An 18,691-nucleotide genomic window follows, 5' to 3' on the forward strand; every position below is an offset into this window, starting at 1 on the left:
AGATTGTTCTTTAAAGATGTATGAAGATTAATAAGAATGGGGGGCCCTTATAGGAAGGTAGGAAGTTGGAGAGTGGTGGCACAGGTTATTTTACCAGAAGCATCCATGTAATGTTTATGTTTGTAAAGTCTGCCTAGTTTGATATATTTTTTTATTATGTCAGATACATGTTGTTCATAGGTGAGCTTGTTATCTATAATGATGCCTAGCGGTTTTGCCTGGGTTATTATTTTAATTTGAGTTTTGTTTTGTGACTACAGTTTGAAATCATGTGTAATTGGCTTTGGGGAGAATATTAGAACCTTGGTTTTATTTGGATTAAGTAGTAGTTGTGCATCATTTAACCAGGATTCAATAGAGATAAAGGCAGTTTGTGTAATAGTTTACAGATGACTTTTGTTATTAGAAGTGGAGATAATAGTGGTGTCATTAGCATAATGGATGATTGTGCTTTGGGGGAGGCAGTAATAACTTTGTTGATAAATATAGTGTGATAGCCATTTCTGTGCATTTAAAGTGCTTGTTTGATTGTATCTGCTTTATTTTCTGAAAAAAAAACAAAAAAAATACTTGTTTTCCCACCTTTCTAAGCTAGTATAGTCCAGTTTTCAGGTTAGTGCTGAATTCAGGGCTGTGTTACACGTTTCTGTGTTTGCCCAAGTTTTACAGCAGCAGGGAGGAGACAAAAGAGAGACTTTGGAGTGATTAAGTATAGTTTTTTCTGCATTTTCTTGCTGCCTTTAGCTAATTTCACCTAAAACGCCAATATTCTAGAGTTTTTGTGATTTAAAAAGCTTGTTTCAGCTACATATTGAACTTATTTTACTGCCTGCACTTTAACAAAATCATTTTTGTGTTTAAATTACCTAGTTAACTGTTGTAGGTTAAGCACTCAAGTGTGATAGCTATTTATATGCATTTAAAGTGTTTTTTGATTGTATCTGCATTATTTTCTGAAAAAAAAATGAAAAAACAAAAAAAATACTTGTTTTTCTGCCTTTCTAAGCTAGTATAGCCCAGTTTTTAGGTTAGTGCTGAATTCAGGGCTGTGTTACAAGTTTCTGTGTTTGCCCATACCTTACTTAGATAGAAGGAAGTTTCTCTGTTGACTGTGAGAGAGGGAGTTTTGAGCAGCCTACCTGTCCCTGGAGTAGTGGTTTCAGCCCAGAAATTAGTAGTTTATTGGCCATTTTGGGCTAATTTCTATCTCTTTCATTTCCCTACTATAAAACCTGCATTTGTGAGTTTTTTGCACTGGTATACAGCTCAGCAATCTCCTGCTTGGTGCCCTGCAGAGTTCTACAGCAGCAGAGAGACAAAATAAAGATGTTGGAGTGATTAAGTATCAAGTATCATTTTTGTGGATTTTCTTGCTGCCTTTAGATAATTCCGCCTAAAACACTGATTTTCTAGAGTTTCTGGGCTGGATTCCCGAAGGCCTACACAGAGTCTAAGAGTAGTGTAAGACTCCAGACAGCCAATATGTCTGCCGAGCGATCCAGGAACAGCCGGCAGGGGTGTGCACGAGAGCTCCTAAAAATGACTTTTGCACGGACAGTGTTAGGTTATGCAAATTACCTAATTTGCTGCTGAAAGTTATGCAAATGAGGAAAATTTGCGATCCAGGAAACACTAACCTGTCCGAGTAAGAGTAGTGCAATTTCTATTTCATTCATTTCCCTGCTATAAAACCTGCATTTGTGAGTTTTTTGCGCTAGTATACAACTCAGCAATCTCCTACCTGATGCCCTGCAGAGTTCCACAGCAGCAGAGGGACAAAAGAGAGATGTTGGAGTGATTAAGTATCATTATTCTGCATTTTCTTGCTGCTTTTAGCTAATTCTGCCTAAAACGCTGATTTTCTAGTTTCTGTGTTTTAAAAAGCTTTTCAGCTACATATTGAATTTATTTTACTGCCTGGACTTTAACAAAGTCGTTTTTGTGTTTAAATTACCTGTTTAACTGTTGTAGGCTACACACTCAAGTGTGATAGACATTTCTGTGCATTTAAAGTGTTTTTTGATTGTATCTGCTTTATTTTCTGAAAAAAAAAACAAAAAAAAACAAAAAAAAATTGTTTTCCTGCCTTTCTAAGCTAGTATAGTCCAGTTTTCAGGTTAGCGCTGAATTCAGGGCTGTGTTACATGTTTCTGTGTTTGCCCATACCTTACTTGGATAGAAGGAAGTTTCTCTGTTCACTGTGAGAGAGAGAGCTTTGAGCAGCCTATCTGTCCCTAGAGGAGTGGTTTCAGCTCAGAAATTAGTAGTTTATTGGCCATTTTGGGCTAATTTCTATCTCTTTCATTTCCCTGCTATAAAACCTGCATTTTTTAGTTTTTTTGCACTAGTATACAGCTCAGCAATCTCTTGCCTGGTGCCCTGCAGAGTTCTACAGCAGCAGGGAGGAGACAAAACAGAGACTTTGGAGTGATTAAGTATAGTTTTTTCTGCATTTTCTTGCTGCCTTTAGCTAATTTTGCCTAAAACACCAATATTCTAGAGTTTTTGTGATTTAAAAAGCTTGTTTCAGCTACATATTGAACTTATTTTACTGCCTGCACTTTAACAAAGTCGTTTTTGTGTTTAAATTACCTAGTTAACTGTTGTAGCTTACACACTCAAGTGTGATAGCTATTTCTATGCATTTAAAGTGTTTTTTGATTGTATCTGCTTTATTTCCTGAAAAGAAAAATGAAAAAACAAAAATATACTCGTTTTTCTGCCTTTCTAAGCTAGTATAGCCCAGTTTTCTGGTTAGTGCTGAATTCAGGGCTTTGTTACAAGTTTCTGTGTTGGCCCATACCTTACTTGGATAGAAGGAAGTTTCTCTGTTGACTGTGAGAGAGGGAGTTTTGAACAGGCTATCTGTCCCTGGAGTAGTGGTTTTAGCCCAGAAATTAGTAGTTTATTGGCCATTTTGGGCTAATTTCTATCTCTTTCATTTCCTTGTTATAAAACATGCATTTGCGAGTTTTTTGCACTAGTATGCAGCTCAGCAAGCTCATGCCTGGTGCCCTGCAGATTTATACAGAAGCAGAGAGACAAAGAGAGATGTTGGAGTGATTAAGTATCATTTTTCTGGATTTTCTTGCTGCCTTTAGCTAATTCCACCTAAAACACTCATTTTCTAGAGTTTCTGGGCCCGATTCACGAAGGCCTGCACAGAGTCTAAGAGTAGTATAAGACTCCAGACAGCCAATATGTCTTCCGAGCGATTCAGGAACAGCCGACAGGGGTGTGCACGAGAGCTCCTAAAATGTCTCTTGCACAGACAGTGTTAGGTTATGCAAATTACCTCATTTGCTGCTGAAAGCTATGCAAATGAGGTAAATTTGCGATCCAGGAAACACCAACCTGTCCGAGTAAGAGTAGTGTAATTTCTATCTCTTTCATTTCCCTGCTATAAAACCTGCATTTGCAAGTTTTTTGCGCTAGTATACAACTCAGCAACCTCCTGCCTGGTGCCCTGCAGAGTTCTACAGCAGCAGAGAGACAAAAGAGAGATGTTGGAGTGATTAAGTATAATTTTTCTGCATTTTCTTGCTGCCTTTAGCTAATATTGCCTAAAATGCTGATTTTTTAGAGTTTCTGTATTTTCAAAAGCTTGTTTCAGCCACATATTGAACTTATTTTACTGCCTGCACTTTAACAAAGTCATTTTTGTGTTTAAATTACCTGTTTAACTGTTGTAGGCTACACACTCAAGTGTGATAGACATTTCTGTGCATTTAAAGTGTTTTTTGATTGTATCTGCTTTATTTTCTGAAAAAAAAATATATATATATACTCGCTTTCCTGCCTTTCTCAGCTAGTATAGTCCAGTTTTCAGGTTAGTGCTGAATTCAGGGCTGTGTTACAAGTTTCTGTGTTTGCCCATACCTTACTTGGATAGAAGAAAGTTTTTCTGTTCACTGTGAGAGAGGGAGCTTTGAGCAGCCAATCTGTCCCTGGAGTAGTGGTTTCAGCCCAGGAATTAGTAGTTTATTGGCCATTTTGGGCTAATTTCTATCTCTTTCATTTCCCTGCTATAAAACCCGAATTTGCAAATTTGTTGCGCTAGTATATAGCTCAGCAATCTCCTGCCTGGTGCCCTGCAGAGTTCTACAGCAGCAGAGAGACAAAGGAGAGACTTTGCAGTGATTAAGTATAATTTTTCTGCATTTTCTTGCTGCCTTTATCTAATTCGACCTAAAACACTGATTTTCTAGAGTTTCTGTGTTTTAAAAAGCTTGTTTCAGCTACATATTGAGCTTATTTTACTGCCTGCACTTTAACAAAGTCATTTTTGTGTTTAAATTACCTGTTTAACTGTTGTAGGCTACACACTCAAGTGTGATAGCCATTTCTGTGCATTAAAAGTGTTTTTTTGATTGTATCTGATTATTTTCTGAAAAACAAACCCCCAAAAAAACAAAAAACACTAATTTTCCTGCCATTCTAAGCTAGTATAGTCCAGTTTTCAGATTATTGCTGAATTCAGGGCTGTGTTACAAGTTTCTGTGTTTGCCCATACCTTACTTGGATAGAAGGAAGTTTCTCTTTTCACTGTGAGAGATGGAGTTTTGAGCAGCCTATCTGTCCCTGGAGTAGTGGTTTCAGCCCAGAAATTAGTAGTTTATTGGCCATTTTGTGCTAATTTCTATCTCTTTCATTTCCCTGCTATAAAACCTCCATTTGCGAGTTTTTTGCACTAGTATACAGCTCAGCAATCTCCTGCCTGGTGCCCTGCAGAGTTCTACAGTGGCAGAGAGACAAAAGACAGACTTTGAAGTGATTAAGTATCATTTTTCTGCATTTTCTTGCTGCCTTTAGCTAATTCCGCCTAAAACACTGATTTTCTAGAGTTTCTGGGACGGATTCACGAAGGCCTGCACAGAGTCTAAGAGTAGTGTAAGACTCCAGATAGCCAATATGTCTGCCGAGCGATCCAGGAACAGCCAGCAGGGGTGTGCACGAGAGCTCCTAAAACGACTCTTGTAAGGACAGTGTTAGGTTATGCAAATTACCTCATTTGCTGCTGAAAGCTATGCAAATGAGGTAAAGTTGCAATCTAGGAAACACTAACCTGTCCGAGTAAGAGTAATGTTATTTGCAGAAATGTACTTGGTTGGTAACTGAGTACCATTCTGCAAATAGCAAAACAGAGCAATGACAGCTCCAAATAAAGGATGCATTCAGTTGAGGAAGCATGCCAATGGCCAAATATAAGGCCATTGGCATTTATATGTGTTGCAAAATAATAAAAAATATATTTTTTTCCCCCGATCTCTGATGTTTAAGCGTAGCGCAGCATCGCGCAAACGTGCGGTGGTCTAAAAACACCCCAAAAAAAATAAAAGCCAAAAATAGGCATATTATCACAAATATCCATCTGCCATGCAAGTGAATGGCAGGCTGAAGACAACATGGCTACTGAGCAGTGGTTGCTAAGGGGGAAGCTCAGTGTGAGAGATGTAACCAAGCATTAGTAGGCCATCCTATGCAAATGAGTATAAGGATAGTGAATCCCAATTTTCCTTGCCATGTGAACCATGTCCCTAGAGTGTAAGAGTAGGATTAGGGGAGTAGCAGAGTAGTAGATAGGTGACATCATGAGGGGGGTATGTATCAAAGACTGTAAGCTTATTGGAGCAGAGTGGCATGTGTTTGCTGTGAGTTACACAGGACTGGAAGAGACGTGTCTACAGGTGTCTGAACTGAAACCAAGAAACTGAAGGTGTATGCTGTGGCTACAACCAAGGTTTCTTGCAAAGATGCTTACACTGTGTGCGCGCGTGTGCGTGCCTGTACACCCGTCTAAGCCTGTGTGCACGTGTGTGCACCTGTGTAAGCCTGTGTAAGGCTGTGTAAGCCTGTGTGCGAGGATGTGCACCCACCTAAGTCTGTGTAAGCCTGTGTAAGGCTGTGTGCATGTGTGTGCGCTCGTGTGTGGGTGTTCGTGCTTGTTTACATGGCGCCTCCCCCTGTGGAAACAGAAAAGGGAAAAGGAAGGAAAAGTAGTAGTAGGAAGTTAACCAAGGAGAACGAGCAAAGCTGTCAGGTTAAATCAATCAGAATCAGCCAATTACACAGGCAGTACACTAGCCCAGCTCAGCCCAGCACTTAAAACTCTGCAAACAACATTCCCCCATGTTTTACTCAGAAACACTGCAACACTGCAGTATACAAAGAGAAGTGAAAACTTAAAAAGCTTAACTGAGGAAAAAAAATATTAGGGGCTGCCATTGCTATTATAAGGCAACATGTGCAAGATGCTGAGGGTGGTGCCATTGCTGATGTTGCTGAGCAACCCACAGTGAGGAGACGGAGAAGAGTGTACAGACCCAGGGTAACCTACCAGGGGCTACATGAGCTGGAGATTGTGGAGCACTATAGAGTGGACAGAGAGCTCCTGCAGCTGTGCAGGCCACACCTCACACACAGAACCAACAGAGGGAAACCCATCCCAGTGGAAACCAAGGTATGTGTTGGCCTAAGAATACTAGCAACAGGTACCTTCCAGAGTACAACTGGTGATATGATGGGGATTTCACAGGCATCAGCATCCAGGGTACTGCACCAGTTCCTGAATGCCATGTCAGCACATGTTGGTGATCATGTATATTTCCCCAATTCCTGTGAGGTATTGGCCAGCAATATGCGTCTCTTCCAGCAAATAGCAGAATACCCTGAGGTAGTGGGTGCAATTGACTGCAGGCATATACACATCAAAGCACCAGCCGGCGAGCAGGGTAGGGCCTACATCAACTGCAAGGGCTTCCACTCCATCAACTGCCAGGTCGTGTGCGATGCCCAAGGCATAATACTGAATGTGTGTGCTAGCTGCCCTGGAAGCTACCATGATTCCCATATCTAGCATCTGATGCAGCTGTACCAGACATTTGCCAATGGGGACATCCCTGATGGTCACCTAGTGGGGGATGCTGGATACGCACTGGAGCCGTGGCTGATGACACCCATCAGAAATGCACACACACCTGAACAAGAACTCCATAATGAGGCACACGCACAAACACGAAATGTAATCGAGCGTGTGTTTGAGATGCTCAAGTCACGGTTCCGGTGCCTGGACAAATCCGGTGGAGCCTTGCAGTACTCACCGACTACATGTACCCAAATTGTCATGGTATGTACCATGCTACACAATATGATCCTGTGAAAACAGCTGCAGCAGGACCAGCATGGGGCAGGGCCAAACAGCCCCCCACCATTGCCAAGGCCTGAACAGGCACAGCGTGACTCAGAGGAGGAACAACCTGAGCCTGCCCCAGTAGGTAGAAGGAGTCATGTCCAGTATGCCTTGGCCTTGGCAAAGAGGCAATGCATAGCACATACACTGGCTCAGTAGGAACCCTTAAAATGATACCTCTCTCTGACTCGCACATAAAATAAAAGGAATGCCTAACTTGACACTACCTGTTTCCAAACATGTATAGGGAGTGTAGTATGTGCATCTGACATAGGCAGCCCTGCAGCACCACCGGAGGCATGATTGCCATGTTCTAAGCAATATAGAGCAGTGCTAAGCAGCATTTACCAATATTTAGTATATGTAAACAAAATTGACCATGCTAACTAGCTCAATGTTGGCAACGTTGAGCAATGTTAGGCAAGGTTGGGCAAAGTCGTGCAAAGTTGAGCAAAGTCAGGTAAACATGCTCATATTTGCTTTACTGTTTCTTAAGCAGTCTGCTCTCCCCAGCATGAAAGTAAAAAGCAGTGACAGGGCTCGAACCCAGGATACTGTGCACTATAGTCACAGTACTGAACCACTAAGCCATGATAGTATTTTAGTTGCACAGACACAGCAGGACAATTGTACAGTAATGCAAACACAAAGAAATGCTGTATCATGTCCCTAAAGAAGCATATGGGTAACCTCCCCTACAGGCCTATGCAGACAGAGAACATCAGACCAGGTGGTGTGATGTGGGTAGTGTAGGCTATGAAGTCGCAATCTAATATACGTGAAATTGGATGCTAGGATCTGTAGCACAGTAGTATGCTTCAAGCCAGTGCAATAGGCAACAGTACAGACTGAAATGGTGTATGGTACATAGCAGTGCAGGAATAGCAAATGTGTATAAGTATATGGGTTGGGAGGGTGGCCTAATGGTTAAGGTGTTTGCTTTACAAACACAAGGTGCAGGGTTTGAATCTCACAAGGGATAATTGGCTAGGCTTAAAATGGCTCGTAAGAGCAGTTAGCTTAGTACTAACCTATGAACCTAAGGTGAAACCCTCATCCTATGTACACCCACAGTAACAATCAAGTGTGACCCTTGGTAAAAATGTACAAAGAATAGCTGTCCCCCCTGTATGTAGAAATGTTGATAAGTCTATGCAAAGTGTCTCATGGAAGCCCTGCAGGCACAGCATGATCCCTGTTGATCTATGGCACAAAGGTGAGCACTGCTGTAAAGATACAGCTTGACTTTCCATACACATATAGTATAAATGTCTATACTGGGCATGCTCACACACTCCAACAAATGTAGTGGATTTCATTCAGCATCACACGGAAAGGTCATACTGGGCATGCTCACACACTTAGAAAACGAAGCAAATGTCAGGCAACAACATACTGAAAGGTCATACTGGACAAGCTCACACATTTATGCCAAATACGGAGGTGATAATAAGGGCTCTATGGACAAATGTGGATAGACATCTCTACTTCCAGAAACACATTCCCAAAGTTGTCAGAAAATTATGCTATGTGTTCACATAAACTGCCAAGTTCTGTGCATGTAGGTCAAAGGAGGTTCCCAGTACTCATCAGTCATCAGACCCGTCAGAGAGTATCACAACACACTTGTGATGAATCAGACTAGGCACGTTCAACAGCCAGAAAGACCACTGAAGTATCCTAAGAAGATGATTACTGGCCTCAAACAGTTGCCCCATGCAACAAGACTGAATGTAACCCAATCTGTACTCTGTTGCATACTGTCTACTCAGGAGATCTCTGCCCAACAGACAGGTCCATGTCATGGCTACACTCAGATCTGTACTGAGTTACAGCTCAATGGCAGATAGGATCACTGTTAACTGTACCCCCCTCTCACCCATGAAAGAGCACACCTCTATAATGGAAGACTGCAAAGTTGCTGTCATCACGTCTGCACAGGTAAAAAAACACTCTCCAAAGCCAGTATCACAGCAGCCATGGGACCAGATAACATCACAGGCTGTGTTCCACACAAACCACAGAATGTACAGGCACCACACTGACATACCATGTGCAGTCATAGCCACACCTCATGCTTTGTGCCTGTTGAATGGTGCACAGTGACGGTTATCCCACTACACAAGGGTGGAGACACCACGGACCCCAGGAACTAGCACCCCATCAGCCTGAGGAGCCCGCTCTTCAAGGCCATGGCATGTATCATCATACAACATATAAACAATTACATTTGTAATCCCCAAACCCTGGACCACAACCATGTTGGGTTTGTAAAATGCAGATCATGTCACCAAAACCTGATAGATGACATTGAAGCAGTCAACGGAACCGTCAGCAAGGGTAAGGTGGTTCACACAGCCTATGTTGATCCTGCCATGGCTTATAACACCACCCCACACTCTGGAAATATAGATAAACCTACTAAACTAGGTATAAATTGCTATGTCACAAGATGGGTTGCCAACAGGCTTACTGACAGAATACACATTGTGAAAGTAGCAGACTCCAAGTATGACTTTGGACCAGTGATGAGTGCAGTACCACAAGGTCCAGTCCTGTGTCTTGTCCTGTTTAGTATCTACTTCCCCAAAGTAAACTTTAACATGGAAGGTCTGAGGCTACAGAAGTTATCAGAGGACTGCAAACTAGGAGCCATAATTGTAAACACTAAAGATGTGGACATCCTACAAAAGGGCCTCACTGAGACAGATGGCTGCTGTCAAAGCCATGGACTCTAGCTCAATGGCAAAAGGTGCATTGTCATCCCCTTTGTTAAAACCTCTGTAGCCAAGAACTACAACATAGGCGGTAGTATACATAACACTTAAAGTGTGACAAGGGACCTTGGGTCACAGGTGTACACTGGACACAGGTGTGATAATCACATCCCCACAGTAGTCAGGAAACCCTGCCATGTGGCACACCACATCACAAAATGTTTCTCATGCAGGATAGAAGAGGACATTGTTCCCCACTACTCATCACTCACTAGAACTATAATAGAGTACAACGCCATTTTTGCAATGTACCTCACAAGACAACTACAACAACTGTAGAGCCTGCAGCAATACCTCACAAAGAGCATTAGTGGCCAGAAATACATGCCATACACAGACCATCTCAAAATGCTCCATCTGTACTCCCTTGCATATCACCTACTCAGATGTGTTAAATGCCTAACATACAAAGCTATGTCAAAAGCAGAGCTGTTGGACATGCTCCACATAACACACTCACAATCCCTCTGAGCTTTGGACCCAAAACCTCGAGTGAAATACAAAAGGAAGGGGGTGTACCCATTTACCGTATGGATACCCACACCTTTAGGTAAGTGACACAGCATGAGGCCTGGGAGACCATGCAAGTGCAACTAACATTGGGCAAAGCTGCTCATCAGATTGTAGCCTGCTACAGATCACCTACCCTGTCACAGGAACCTCACTCAGTATTCCTGAGAACAGTGGAAAATATAGAGGTCCTATTAAACACCATTATTTGAGGTGATTACAACTACCCAAACAGTGAGTGGGAGAATTACTTGTGTACAACGTCCTTTGCCCAATGTTTCCTAGAGATTAAAAGCTCTAACACCCTGGAACAGCTGGTCACCATGCCCACTAGAAGTGACACCATAATGGACATGATCATCACCAACATGGGGTACCAGTGTTCCACAACAGAGATAAAGCCCTCGCTGGTAATATGAGATCATAAAGTAATCACACTGGACATCCACATCCTGCCCCCTCACCCAGTCAATGAAACCATCGTTAAGACATTTTCAAAAGCAAACTGCACACGTCCCAAGACAAAAGTGGAAAGTTCAAAAGACCTCTTGCTGTAGGATAATGGTATACAATCTGCCGAATCAGTTACAAGTGAATCCTATGAGCGTCTACAGGGATGCATGGATCGAGACATCGCAAATAAAACCAAGATGCACTTCTCCAAAAATAAGAAAAAAAATCTGGTGGTCATTGTCCATAAATAAGCTAGACCACAGAAGGAGGAAACTAACACCTGATAGAGCCAACTTCACGAAAGGAAAGGCATCACTGATCATTATAAGGAAGAAGCAATGATCACTCATAAAATAATTCAGGGACACTTTCAAAACACAAATTGTCAAGGACTGTAAGAATGACAACCACAAAGCCTGCGGTAGCTATACCACACATGTAGGTGTCAACTTCTAAATATGCTATCAGCTACTGACAAATGGCAAGGAATACACTGAACCAACTTTCATTCCCCACATCCTGGGGGACAAGTTCAGTGCAAATTTCCCCCCATCACCCCCAAAAGGGCCTGTGTCCAAAACAGAATGATGCAGAGCCCCAGACGTCATGGACATGCAGGAAAGGACAGCTCTCACCAAAGCCAAGAACACAGCATCAATGGGACTGGATGGTGTCCCAGGCTGCGTCTCACACTAGGCCCAAAAAGAACCACACCCTCACCTACATTCACTGGCCAGACTCATTTGTACCACAGGGTATGTACCCAAAGAATGGCATACACCAACAGTCATCCAGCTCCACAAAGGGGGTGCCACAACAGAACCTAGAAACCATTGCCCTATACGTCTACTCAGCCTGGTCTACAAAGCTATTGAGCAAATTGTCATAGAATCAATAAACAGTGACATTGGGGACCTCCAGACACTGGACTCTACACAACCCCACCTTGTTAAAGACAGACCCTGCCTCCTAAACATAGTTGACTTAATACAAACAGTTACCAAGGACATAGATGGAGGTGAAAGTAGTCCACACAGCCCACCTGGACCTCACTAAGGTCTTTTTACATCATTCCCCACTCTGTCATCATGGACACGCTTACCAGCCTGAACATCAACAGCTATGCCACAGGATGTGTGGTCAAATGGCTCACAGATCAAACACACATGTTCAGAGTTGCGGGTGCTATGTCTGACTCTAAGACAGTCACAGATGGCATCCCACAGGTCCTGGCCCTGGGACCCCACCTGTTCAGTAGACACTGCTCAGAGGTACAGGCAAGTATGGGAGGAGTATGGCTGAACAGGTTTGCAGATGACTGCTAACTGTGGTCCATAATCGACTCTATGGCTGACACACACATCCTCCAGAAGGGGCTTACAGAGGCAGATACCTTGTGTCAAAACAATGCCCCAATGCATAGTCATCCCCTTTGGCTAAAACAAAGTGCAAACAAATTACCACATAGGTGGTACTCCAGTATGTATGGAAAAAGTCATGAAGGCCCTGGGGACACAGTTAGATAGTACACTCTTCTTTGATGATCACATGGCCAAAGGGTTTAGACATTCCTTCTATGTAGCCCACCCAATGTCACCTAATGTAACCCACTTTGTCTAGTCTGATGATGTCACCAACCTACAAATATACATATGGAAAGTTGAACTCACAGTAACGTGTATAGCATGTCATGTAAATGTGTATCCCTGTGGTATCATAAAGCAGTAAGGTAGGGGTTTGAATCCTGCACTTGACATGTGTGTGTGTCTGTGTGTGATCTCCTTGGAGAAAAGCAACCTTTTTGGAGAGTACTCATACACCTTAAAAGTGGTATACTAATCTTTTTCAGGTCTGATGATGTCACCATCCTTCAAATATACCTGTGGAAAGGGAACACACAGAAATGTGTAGAGCGCGTTTTGTAAATGCGTACTCCTGTAGTATCATAAACTAGTTAGGTAGGGGTTTAAATCCTGCACTTGACAAGTGTGTGTGTCTGTTTGTGTGTGATCACCTTGGAGAAGAGCAACCTTTTTGGAGAGTGCTCATACACCTTAAAAGTGGTATGCTAGTCTATGTCAGATCTGATGATGTCACCATCCTGCAAATATACCTGTGGAAAAGAGAACTCACAGTAATGTGTATAGTGTGTCATGTAAATATGTACTCCTGTCGTGTCATAAACCAGTTAGGTAGGGGTTTAAATCCTGCACTTGACAAGTGTGTGTGTTTGTGTGTGATCACCTTGAAGAGGGGCAACCTTTTTGGAGAATGCTCATAGTAGTTTCATAGTTTCAAAGTATAGTATTAGGCTATCTGCCCTGGGGCATTTGTAAGCCTAGCCATAGTGATGTGGCTTTTGCCACCCCATGAAATGGTACAAAAATGTACAGAATAAATCTAGAATACTTTGCCTCTGTCTAGTAGTGACACAATGAAGGTCCCCTTATATAATAGAATTAGTTTACTGTGCCCCTGTCTAGCAGTGACACAGATGTGACCCCTGGGGTAAACTTACGATCTCCCATCCACTCATCAAGATTTCTCTTGAAGAGAGTCAGTGAGGGGCTCTGCCTAATATGAACTGGGATCCTGTTCCAAAGCATGGGAGACTCCCCAGACTCTGGAATAGATTGCCCATACATGTAAAGCAGAGTACCTCTTTGGACCTCTTCAAGAGGAACCTTGATTGGATGGGAAAAATACCCCAGGGATCACGTCAGTTGCCCTGCTAGACAGGGGTCCAGGAAAGTAAATAATGTGGGAAGAAATAGCCAGGGAATTGTTATGGCTAGGCTTGTATAGGCCCTAGGGCTGATAGCCTAGTACCAACCTATGAACCTATGAACCTATGAATCTATCCCTCCAGCATGTCCTATTCATACTTGTGCTGAGGTTTAAGTCTTTAGCTCTCGTGGTCCTGATGGATTTGGATTTTTTGAGGTGGAGCATGTCCATCAGATCCTGATTGGACATGGCCTTGTACGTCAGGCAGAGATCACCTCTGAGCAGACGGTATGCTACTGAATAGAGCTGAAGTTTCTTTAGTCTGGCAGAATAAGACATATGTTGGAGACCCTTGATCCTTTTGGTGAGGTACTTTTGTAGTCTATCCAGCTGTTGCAAATGCCGGGTGAGGTACATACCAAATGGGGCATTGTACTCAATCATGGGTCTGATGAGGGAGGAATATAGGGGTACAATGACATCCTTGGATCCCTTCATGATGAGGTGTGCGAGGTAGAATGTTTTTCTAACCACTTTGGCAACGTGGGTGTCAAATGAGAGGTCGCTGTCTACTTAGGTCCCTAGGTCTCTGATTACTTTTTCCTGTACTCAGTGGGTTGCTGTTTATGTGATAATTTGTGGGTACTTTGTTTTTTCCAAAAGGGATGACTATACATTTTTTGGCATTTAGTTTAAGGCCGTGACTACGGCACCAGTTGTCCGTTTCAGTGAGGCCTTTTTGTAGGATGTGTGTGTCTGCTGGTGTATCGACTATGGCGCCTAGTTTGCAGTCATCTGCGAACTTTGTCAGCCACAGCCCTCCCATGTTTGCTTTAACATCTGAGAAATAAATGCCGAACAAGAGGGGTCCCAGGACAGATCCCTGTGGGACACCACTTGTGACTGGCTTTGAGTCTGACATTGCTCCAGCGATTTTAACTTTATGGGTTCTGCCCTTTAGCCAGTTTGCAACCCATCTAGTGACACAAGGGTTTACTTTTAAGCTGTTTAGCTTATCTATGATGCCTGAGTGGGGTATTGTGTCATAGGCCTTAGTCAAGTCCAGGTATGCTGTATGGACTGCTTTGCCCTTATCAATGGCTCTAGTGACTGTTCTGAAAAAGTCAACTAGGTTTAAAAGGCAGGATCTGCCCTTTACAAAGCCGAACTGGGTGGGCTCAAGTGTCTGTAGGTCCCCTATGTCTCTGTTTATGAGTTCCATAATGATTCTTTCCATAGCTTTGCAGACCAGGCTAGTTAAGCTTATGGGGATGTAGTTTCCAGGGTCTGTAGAGGCACCCCACTTGTGGAGTGGGACCACTGTGGCTGTACACCAGTGTTCAGGTACATATCCCGAAGTAAGGCTAAGGTTAAATAGCATTTTTATGTGTGGGTTTAGCTCCTCTTGGAGTTCACATAACACCCAGGATACCGTCAGGTCCCATTGATGCTGTGTTTTTTGCTTTGTTTAGGGTGGTTCTCACTTGGACATCTGAGATGACAGGGAGATTACATTCAGCTGGGATAAGTATTTCTTCTTTTGGGGGTGAAGGAGGGGAGAAATTTGCACTGAACCTGTCAGCCAGAATGTTAGCAATATCTGTGGGTTCAGTGTATTTTTTGTTGTTGTGAACCAACTCTGAGCATATCAGAGGGTTTCTGCCCAGGTTTCTAACATAGCTGAAGAAGGCTTTGTGGTTATCTTTAGTGTCCTTAGCGAATTTTCTCTCAAAGTTTGCCTTGGATGTTTTTATGAGAGAACGTAGTTTTCTGCTAATGTTGATCAGAGATGTCCTCCCTTCATGGGATTTCGCTCTGACGTGCAGTAGCTTCCTTCTTTTGTTATACAATTTGTTTATGGCTGAGGTCCACCAGACAGGATGGATGCTTACATTTGGTAGAGAGGGACTTGGATTTGTTTGGGATTGCATGATCCATGCATTCTTGGAGATGTCCATAGAAAGCATTTGTGAAGGATTCGGCATTGTGGGATGTGGTATCCACTAGCACAGTGGGCTTAAAGGATACCATCTCAGTCTTAAGAAGAGTGAAGTCTGCTTTTGAGAAGTTTTTCACTGTGGTCTTTTGTGCTGGGGGTGGAGGTGGGATATGTATATCCAGTGATTAGTAGTTGTGGTCAGATCTTACTAGTGAGGGTATACTTCGATTGTGTGAGCATTTTGTCCCCATGTTTGTGATGATCAGGTCTAGTATATTATCTCCCCTAGTGGGAGAGGTGACTAGTTGTTCAGTGCATTTGAATTTATGAATTCCAGGAACCTTTGGGCTAGGGTATTAGGGCTAGAATAATGTACCCAATCTATGTTTGGGTAGTTGAAGTCTCCCAGTATGATGGTATTTTGTGATACATTCATATCCTCTAATGTCTTCAGGAAGGCTGAGTGGGGTTCTTGAGATTGGGAGGGTGGTCTGTAACATGCTACCAGTTGTATAGCAGTTTTGTATGGTTAGTTGCACCTGTATGGTCTCTGATGCTTCATGTGTTGTTACTAACCTGAGGTGTGGGTGTCCTTTATGAATATGGACACTCCCTCCTTGTGGTTCGCCCAGGTTTTGGGTCGAAAAGCATGATACGAGGTATAGCCTGGTAGTGCTGGGGTGCTCTCAGGAGCCTTGAACCAGGTTTCAGTTACTGCACAGACGTCGATGTTCTCCATGCTGAGGAGTGCATCAAGTGCCTGCATCTTGAGATTTAGACTTCTGGCATTGAGCAGCATTACCCTTAGATTTTTTCCATTTTTGTTTTCTAAGGAGGTGGGTTTGTCTTTTGAGCCTTGCCTAAAAAAGGCACTATGGGGGTGGCAAGACCCTTAGCCAATATCCGGAAGCCCAGTGGTTACAAGTGTAAGCCATCCCTTGTGAAGCAGCGTGGCTTCTCCAACATATCATCCCAGGCGGACAGACATTGGATCCCCTTTGAATGACACCAGTACTTGAGCCAATTGTTAAAGCTGATCATCTTGTCTTTGTATTGTGGTATAATTCTTGGTGAGGGCAAGATGCTGCTCAGTGTCATGGTCATACCAGACTGGGCTACATAATCGGAGAGCTCCTCTATGTCTCTTTTCATGTAGTCCAGGGAGGTACGTCTCAGGTCATTCACACCAGCATGGATAATGATGGAGTCATATTTGTACTTGCTTTGGAGTGACCCGAGTGCGTGTGTTATGTGGCGGATCCTAGCTCCCAATAGACAGCTCACAGTCACCTTCCTTGTTAAGCCTGGTCAGTGGGACATCAGTGTGTCTGACTATGGAGTCACCTATTACTAGTGTATCAGACAAGGTGTTTGGCCTTAAGGGCAGTGATTGGTCGACACACTGATTTATTGAAGTATGTGTTGCATGTGTTTTGTTTTGAGGTGGTGGATTTTTGGATGTCTGCTTTGGGAGCCTCTGTTGTTTTGGTAAGTTTTTTATTAGAGCCTCCGAGTATGTCTTTGTGTTTTTATGTGTTTGGTTTGCAGTTGTGGTAGGTCTATGTGGGACTGGGATTGTTGTGTGTGTGTGGTTGCCATCTCCTCCTGTCAGGTCATGCCAGCCCTGAGTTGAGAGTTCAGCCTCCAGTTTCGCTTATATAGTTGCATCTCTCACATGTATTTGTGTTTGTTGGGAGGAGGAGAGGGTTGTCTGTGTACATGAGACAATTGTAGCATTGTCTCAAGATACCCAGATTGACCAGCTGAACTGGAGACGACGCCAGTAATCTACCACTCGACATGCTAGAACAGTATAAGGGAGTGGTATACCTTTAAGGGAAGTGGAAATTCACAGGGGTGGTAAGTAGATGTAGTGCAAATCTGTGCTACACACATCCCACACATACTGTCCACTCTCTAACACATGCTGCCAATGCTACATACATCAGTCAAGTGGCACGTGGGCGGACAATACGCTATTTTAACTAACACTGGTGTGTACAATACTACAATGACAGTCATAGCTTTAATGCATCATGCCTGCTCAGCTACACCTTCAAGCATATCATTACACTCTACTGCTGACAACATGGTAACATTGCTGTACTGCTATAAAGTCACCCTGTGCATCAGCATCATGGTAGCCTGTTCCTGCATCGATGTTACAGATGACAGGAGGTGGCACAGGTTTCATCATATGCACAGGGTATGTTGTTGGTTTGCCAGAGGCCTACAGTGAGCTATCCAATTGACGTGTGTGTGTGTGTGTGTGTGTGTGTGTGTGTGTGTGTGTGTGTGTGTGTGTGTGTGTGTGTGTGTGTGTGTGTGAGGGGCAAGAGTATTGCTTTGGGCAAATGTTGATGTAATGTGTTCGGGTATGTGTTAGCCCTAGGTGTCTGGTTCCTGTGTGGGTGTGTGTCTGCATGCACACAGTTCCACCATGTGACTGCCATATATGGGTATTTGTGGGACAGCCACAGAGTGTACCTGCCAGGCTTTACAGATCACCGTCTCTGGCCATGGATACAGTACCTGTGCCTGACAGGGGTGCTACTGACACTATCAGGTACTAAGCCAGACTGGGTACTATCACCAGAAGTAGATGGATGTACACTGGACCCAGGTTCCTGCTGGGATTGTCTAGAGCCACGTGCACATGGTCTTCTTGGACATTCTATCGACAGCCCATCCCCAACATTGCTGGGACTGGTACTGGCACTACTGGAGTGGCTGTGACTTGGGGGACATCCGTGGCAACTGCCAGCTGCTGATGTTGCTGGCATACATCCACATCGACGACTCAGCTGTCCCGCACTGTCCTGACACAGGGACATGACATTGCGGAGGACATCTAATGTCTCTCCCCAACGTCTATCTGTGACCTCAGTGTAATGACGGATGGCACCTGCTAGGTCATGGATACTGTCAATTACTGCGGTGTTATGTGCCCTCTGTGCCCTTAGTCCCCGTCTGGTGTACCGTTCCATATGTGCCTGTGCCTCCATGACAGCCTGGAACATGCATGACATTGTCAGACCTGTGGCACATCTGCCAGTGGCATGATGAGCAGCAGTGCTCCGATGAGAATCCTGTCCA

The sequence above is a fragment of the Protopterus annectens genome, chromosome 4.part0 (assembly GCF_019279795.1).
Source record: "Protopterus annectens isolate FY-2018-M chromosome 4.part0, PAN1.0, whole genome shotgun sequence".
Lineage (NCBI taxonomy): Eukaryota > Metazoa > Chordata > Ceratodontiformes > Protopteridae > Protopterus > Protopterus annectens.